The following is a 6641-nucleotide window of genomic DNA, read 5'->3' as shown; positions in this document are numbered from 1 at the left end:
GTGTGTATGTCAGTTCATTCAATATTCATCTGGCAGCTTCCTCGCCACTCCTCAACATATTTACACCTACATACAAATATATACAAATCGCCTCAAGTTTAGAGTCCAAGTCTTTCTTCATTATGTTATTTCTTTTTCATCTTCTTGATTTGTTTTTTATGGGCTGTTTTTTGCCAGTTTCCCTCGATCGCTTATTTACAAATGTACAAACAGTTCAGGATCTTGATTGTGTCCATATGGAAATTCTGTCCCCATTCCCAGGATCATTCTTGATTCAAGTTTGCGTAGTTGTATTGTACGATCTCCCCCTCTCTCTGAAGGTTTACTGAGTTTGATCCCTGAGTATTTCAATTGATTGGGGTTGCTCTGATGACAATCGGCAAAATGTATGGCCATTGGGTAATTGGGATCCTTATTCTTGATCGCACGTAGATGTTGAAGGATCCTTCGTTTTAGTTTATTAATGGTGCTTCCTATGTAGGACTTCCCACATGGACACATCAGCCTGTAGACCACATGTTTTGACTCACACGTTATGTGATCCCTTAATTTTTCTGTTCTTCCATTCTGTAATTTGTATTCCATGATATTTGTGCCATGTTCACAGGCCTTACATTTGGCGCATTTCCAAAATCCAGGTGTTGTCAGCCAAGAGGTCTTCTTTGGTGGTTTGATTTGTAAATGGCTCTGTGTTAGGATATCACGTAGGGACGATGTTTTTCTATATGTGATACTTGGAAATGCTGTCAAGGTTTCTTTCAGAGTATCATCAAGGAGTAAGATGTTCCAGTTCCTCCGTAGAGCCATTTTCAGTTCATCACTCTGATTGTTGTAATCCATGATCAGGCGAGTTACATGGTCAGACTCTCTTGTTCTGGTAGTTCTGGTGGTCGTTTCATTCGTCCTGTTACTTCCCGGTACTAAGAGATCTGATCAGTTTTTCAGTTCCATCCTTGATTTTGCTGTTTCAATGACTTCAGCTGGATAGCCCCTTTCCCGGAATCGTTGACTCATCTCCTCTATTTCCTTTTCTAAGTCATCTTTTTTAGAGCAGTTTCTTTTAGCTCGTAACATTTGTCCATATGGAATGCTCCATTTAAGTTTCACTGGATGCCCACTGTTAGCATGAAGCATGCTGTTGCAAGATGTCAATTTCCTGTGTATAATGGTGCACAGCTGGTCTTTCTTCACAAAAATTTCTACATCCAGAAAAACAAGATTTGTTGAGCTGATGGTAGATGTAAAATGGAGATTGTATTCATTCGTTTCCAATGAATCAATGAATGTCTGGAGCTCTTCCTCACTTTCGTCCCAGATGACGAATAAGTCGTCGAGGAAACAACACCAAAGCTTGATTTTTGAATGTTTCTTCTGTTCTTGGGCCACCACCTCGTTCTCCCAGGCGGCCATCAAAAGGTTCTCATATGTTGGGGCAAAAGATGTCCCCATTGCCGTCCCCTGCCTTTGCAGGTACACGTCCCCCAAGAACCGAAAAGCATTATGTGTCAGACAATAGATTAACATGTCTATCAACATTCCAGAGTGTTCCAGATGGCTCACTGTTCTCGTTTCCAAGATTTTACTGATGGCTCTGATTCCATCCTCGTGGCGTATTGAGGTGTAGAGAGAGGCAACATCTATCGTTGCCATCAGATAAGTTGTCTTCCATTCAATTCCTGAGATTTTGTTCAGAAAGTCCATTTGTATCCCTCAGATATGAAGGTAGTGAAGTTACATAGTTCATTAGGAATATATCAATGAATCTCGATGTTGTTTCTAACAATGACCCTATGTAACTCACAATTGGTCTTCCAGGTGGTTTCGAGAGAAGTTTGTGTACTTTTGGTAGAAAGTATATGGTGGCTATGATGGGGTTGTCTGTTTTCAAAAATGAATATTCGTCAAAGTCGATCAAGCCTTTGTCCTTACACCCCAACAGTAACGAATGGTATTCTTCTGTCCATTCTTCCATTGGGTCCTTTTTTAGTAATTCATAGTGGTCTTTGTTGTTCAGTTGTCGTTTAGCTTCAGTGACGTAATCCGTTAGATTTTGCACAACAACATTTCCCCCTTTATCCAAGGACTTTATTATAATGGTCGGATCGTTCTTTAACTCTGACATCGGTTGGTATCCTTTTGGTGAAAGGTTGTTTCTTTTCAAAGCTTCATCTTTGTTGTTGGTATTTTTGCCAGAGATTCTCGTTATTTCCTCCACCATAATTTCGTGAAAGAGATCCACTTTGTTCGCTGGTGGTAACTGTGGGCAGAATCGTGATTGCTTCTTCAATCTGCTTTCACCTCCACTGTTTGTGGGTATACCAGATTGATTGCAAAAATCAATGTCCAGTTGAAGTGAGTTCTCATTAGTTTTTTGATTGGATGGTGTGATGCCCCCACTTGGTATTAGTGCCCTCATTGCCGATAAATCTTTTTGGGTGATTGAGGACAGATTGTTTTTTTCCAACTGGTGTTCTGGTTTCCGGTGTTTCTTCTCAGAGAAATATTTTTTCAGTTTGACTTTCCGGCAAAACTTGTATAGGTCGATGCGAGCATTAGGTACATCCATGTTTTTATTTGGGCAATAGGATAGTCCTCTGTTTAATAATTTGAGATGCATGTCTGAAAGCTTTTTACTTGATAAATTGATGACTATGTTATCAGTATTTGCTGTTTTTTTCTTTAGTATTACTTTTGCTTTCCTCTGCCTCTCTTTGTTTTTATTCCTCCTTCTGCCCCTTCTGGTTGTTGTTTTGTTTGGGGTTTTGATTGTTTTCTCCCCCACATATTTGCTCTGCCCCTTCCCCTCTGTCGCGTGATCATTTGGGCCAATTGCATCTCCCCGCGAAAATCCAGTGGCATGGTTGTCGTTTCCTCATCAGCTGAACTGATTTCTGAGCTGTCTACCACATCTGCATTCTCTGGTCCTGCATTCTTGTCCATCACCACTCGACTCTTTAAGATATCATACTTGCGAGCAAATGTGTAAATTCACCCGTTTGCATAGTCCAGCCTGTATCTCATGAACTTATTGGCTTTCCGTTTTTCCACTTTCAATTCATGTTTAGCTACCTTTTTCTCCATGTTCTCAATTGACTCTTTGTCTTCTTCTGAGACAGGAATGTTCTCTAGTTCCAGTTATAGCACCTCAATTACACTTGTGATTTTCTCCAATTTTCTTTCGGCGTGTATGATAAGGGTTCGCATGAGTTTGAAGGAGCATTCATTTGTATCTGTTTGCCACAGTTTGATCAGATCTGGGTCTAGGTCATTTAGGGTGGGCATTATGAGTATTCTGAGGCCCCGGGGCACTCTTTTGTATTCTATGTATTTTTCCAGTGTTGTTTTTTCCCACCATTTATTTATTTCCAAGATTTTCTTTTGCTGTAGCTCCCGTAAAATGTTCAATACTGTTCTGCTCTCTTTCTCCTTGCTCCCCACATTTCCTCTTATATTTGTACTTGTAGTAGGCGTGTTATCGTCGTTGAGCAGCTCACTTGCCCTCATCTGGCTATTTCTTGACTTGTCTGCCATTTCAGTAAGCAAGGTTAAGTTTCTCTTTTCTGCTGTACGTGTTTCTCTGTTTGGTGTGTCTTGTGTGTTGTTATAATTCCGGTCGTCTGCCTTCTGCTCCTCAAAATTGTCTGACTCCTCTATGTGCCTGCTGCTCCTTTACAAACACGTATCTTTCGTGTTTGTTCGGTTCATACGAAATGCTGCTCTGTCCCTTTAAGATTTTTCAGCCCTTCACAGACTGCTCCTTCCGGATTCCTCGGGGTTAATTTTTCGCACACAGATGCGCTTCCCTGACTTCGGGTTACAAGCGTAGCGTCGCTTCGATATTTGTTTATAACTTGTCCGGTGACACTTATCACTCACTGTCACACGCTAACGCTCGCGCTTCGGTTATACTCCTATGTGGTTTGATTACAAGCGGTGGTCGCAGCTTCACACCGTGTGAACGCCGCCTCCGCCGCACTCACAAACAATGCAAAAACCGCCCACCCCTGCCTGCTCACTCACCTCAGGGTCTTCACCAAGCGATCCTCCCGCATTATTCTTCTCCACGTCCGCGTTCAAACGTGCTCCCAATGCGGCAGTCAGGGAATGCAGCAGAAGCGTCGGTTGTGTCTTCATCTTTTTTTTGTCGACTGGATTCGTTTCTACAACCGTCTCGCATCGATTATGAGTGCCTGTGATACACGTTCCAATCAACGTGTTAATGTCTCTTGAGATTCTCTTGCCTCAGCATCCCCCTCTTGGCGGAGTCACGGCACAGCAAGCAGGTAAGTCTTTTTGAAATTGTTTATTCACACACCATGTGCAAAGATACTGTGCAGTAAATTGGACGTCCTACGCGTTTCGGCTACTCCTAGCCTTCCACTGCACCATAGAGTCCCTGGAGTCTAGACCATTTTTAAAGTGCTAAGTGCAGTACCCTTTTCCCTTCCATCACTCCTCTAGACTGTCAACCTTGCTTACAGTCAATGGCAAAAGGAGGTCGCCATTTTCCTAATATGTCTCATTACAGTGAAGTACATTTAAATATCAGAATATTGAAAGATTACAAATCATTATTCTCTGCATGTTGGCAATTCATAATGGGAACATTTAAGAGATTTATAAGAAACTTACATATACCTACTGGCAGTCGCCAGTAGGTAGTTATAGTTAGGACCTATTTTCTATAGGAAATTCTATAGGAAATCTGCAACATTCTATATGGAGTAACGTTGGCGCTGGTTGATGAATCTTTGCGAAATTTTCAAAACTAATGGCTTGCTTCATTCTGTGCCTTCCCTGATAGTTTTGGGGTGAAGCGGGGGCTGAGAAAAAAGGGGGGTCCCAAAACGTATTTTCTCCATGCAATTTTCTATAGGACCTTTAGCCACAGCTACACCCCGAACTGCTGAACGGAATTACGCCAAATTTGGCAGAGATGTAGTCCTTAGTTCAGACTTGTGCCTTTTTCTTAAATGGTGTCAATCTGTTCAGTAGGTCCTCAGAAAATTACAGTTAAAAGGATATATATATCTATGGGCCGGCATTGCTTTTCCACATGGGGAGATGCTAACTTGTGTGTGGAAAAGCAATCTGGTTTGGATTTTGGAAGTGAGAACAGATTTCACTTCTCTGTCTTTCAAAATCCAAACCAAGGGGTCCATTAGGATGGCGGCCGGGAAACGGTACCGTCCGCTACGTGTGCGGTGGTCCCGCCATAGCAATTATGATGCGCCCGCCACAGTGGCGGGCGCATCCAGCATTTCTTACATTGTGGCGGGTTGTGCTCTCAGCACCTACCGCCGCGATGCTGAAAATGCACGTTGTGCATTTCAATGCACAACATGACAGGCACTGCGCGGTGCCTGTCATGTTGTACATTGAAATAATGGGGGGTACCATAGGTAACCCCATGTGCACCCCCCACCCCCGGGCCCCCAAAGCAAAGACCGAATGCCTTTCCACGGTGGCAATGCCGCCATGGAAAGGCATAGGACCGAAGGAATCATAATATCGCTGGCGGTGTCTGGAAGCACCCCTTGTACAACATTGGATTGACTATGAACATACAGAAACTGACATAAAATGGACAGTGATCTCAAAGGTAGAACCGAACCAGAGAGGAGGTGACCTGGAGGAAAAACTGTCCACACGGGAAGCGACACTTATTCTAAAGTACAACTCTGCTGTCACAGGATTGAATGAGATGTCTGAGTTATACCACCTATAACTCAAGTGTTTTCACTTGTCAACATCTTCTTTTAACCGAGAGAATTAGCCTATTTCGCTTTTGGACATTTTGACACCACCAATCAGAATAGGACTAGCAGTCCAATTTGCATCTGACCTCTGCCCTAGAATTGTCCTGCACTTCCTGCATCCGAAACAGGATGAGTAGTCTGGCTCACCCAGCTCTAGAATCCACATTTTGGACAACGGAAATATGAAACGTCACTCAAGTTGCACGTTCAATTCCATCATTAAAAACCTGCACTTTCATTAACCATGAGAACCGGATTAGGGCCCCGCATCAATGCTTACATCAACCGAAAAAATACATATGACATCGACTGAATCGTCAACTACAAATCCCAGCAGCCCCGAACTCAGTCTGTTCTTTATGACACATTAGCTGCGTGCCACTACGCGACGGCTGATTCAGACACGCCGCACGCAAGTGAGGGGAAGGAAACCCGAATCCAGGTAACCCGCTTTAGAGTTCCCGTCCGTTTTGATTAACTACCGCTGTCCCCACAAACAGTACAGAGTAAGCTGGTCAGTCTAGTTACCGTTCCGCGCTTTTTTTCCACCTTGCAGGATACAACAAGCTGAAATTAAAAAAGAAATTGAAAATGAAATAAAGAAGAGTGCCAGCGCTTGACTTTCACGGTTTTCAGCACGAAGGTAGGATCACTTGCTAGCCCTTTCTCAAACATTAGTCCATTTAGGCACTGTGTAGCATCTAACAGAGATCTCTCTTTACAGCTGAGAATTCCAAGAGTTCCCACATTATATTGGATCTGTGAGAAGAAAATGATTTTTCTCTTCAGAAGATAAGGTATTTCTGGTCGTTTTGTTGGCCGAAAAAAAGTTGAAGGTCTGCTCTAATTTCCAAATGAAGTAAGACGCCGCTCTGTTGTTTT

The sequence above is a fragment of the Lissotriton helveticus genome, chromosome 4_1, assembly GCF_964261635.1.
Source record: "Lissotriton helveticus chromosome 4_1, aLisHel1.1, whole genome shotgun sequence".
Taxonomy (NCBI): Eukaryota; Metazoa; Chordata; class Amphibia; order Caudata; family Salamandridae; genus Lissotriton; species Lissotriton helveticus.
The sequence above is the reverse complement of the archived record's forward strand: the minus strand, read 5'-3'. Positions refer to the sequence as shown.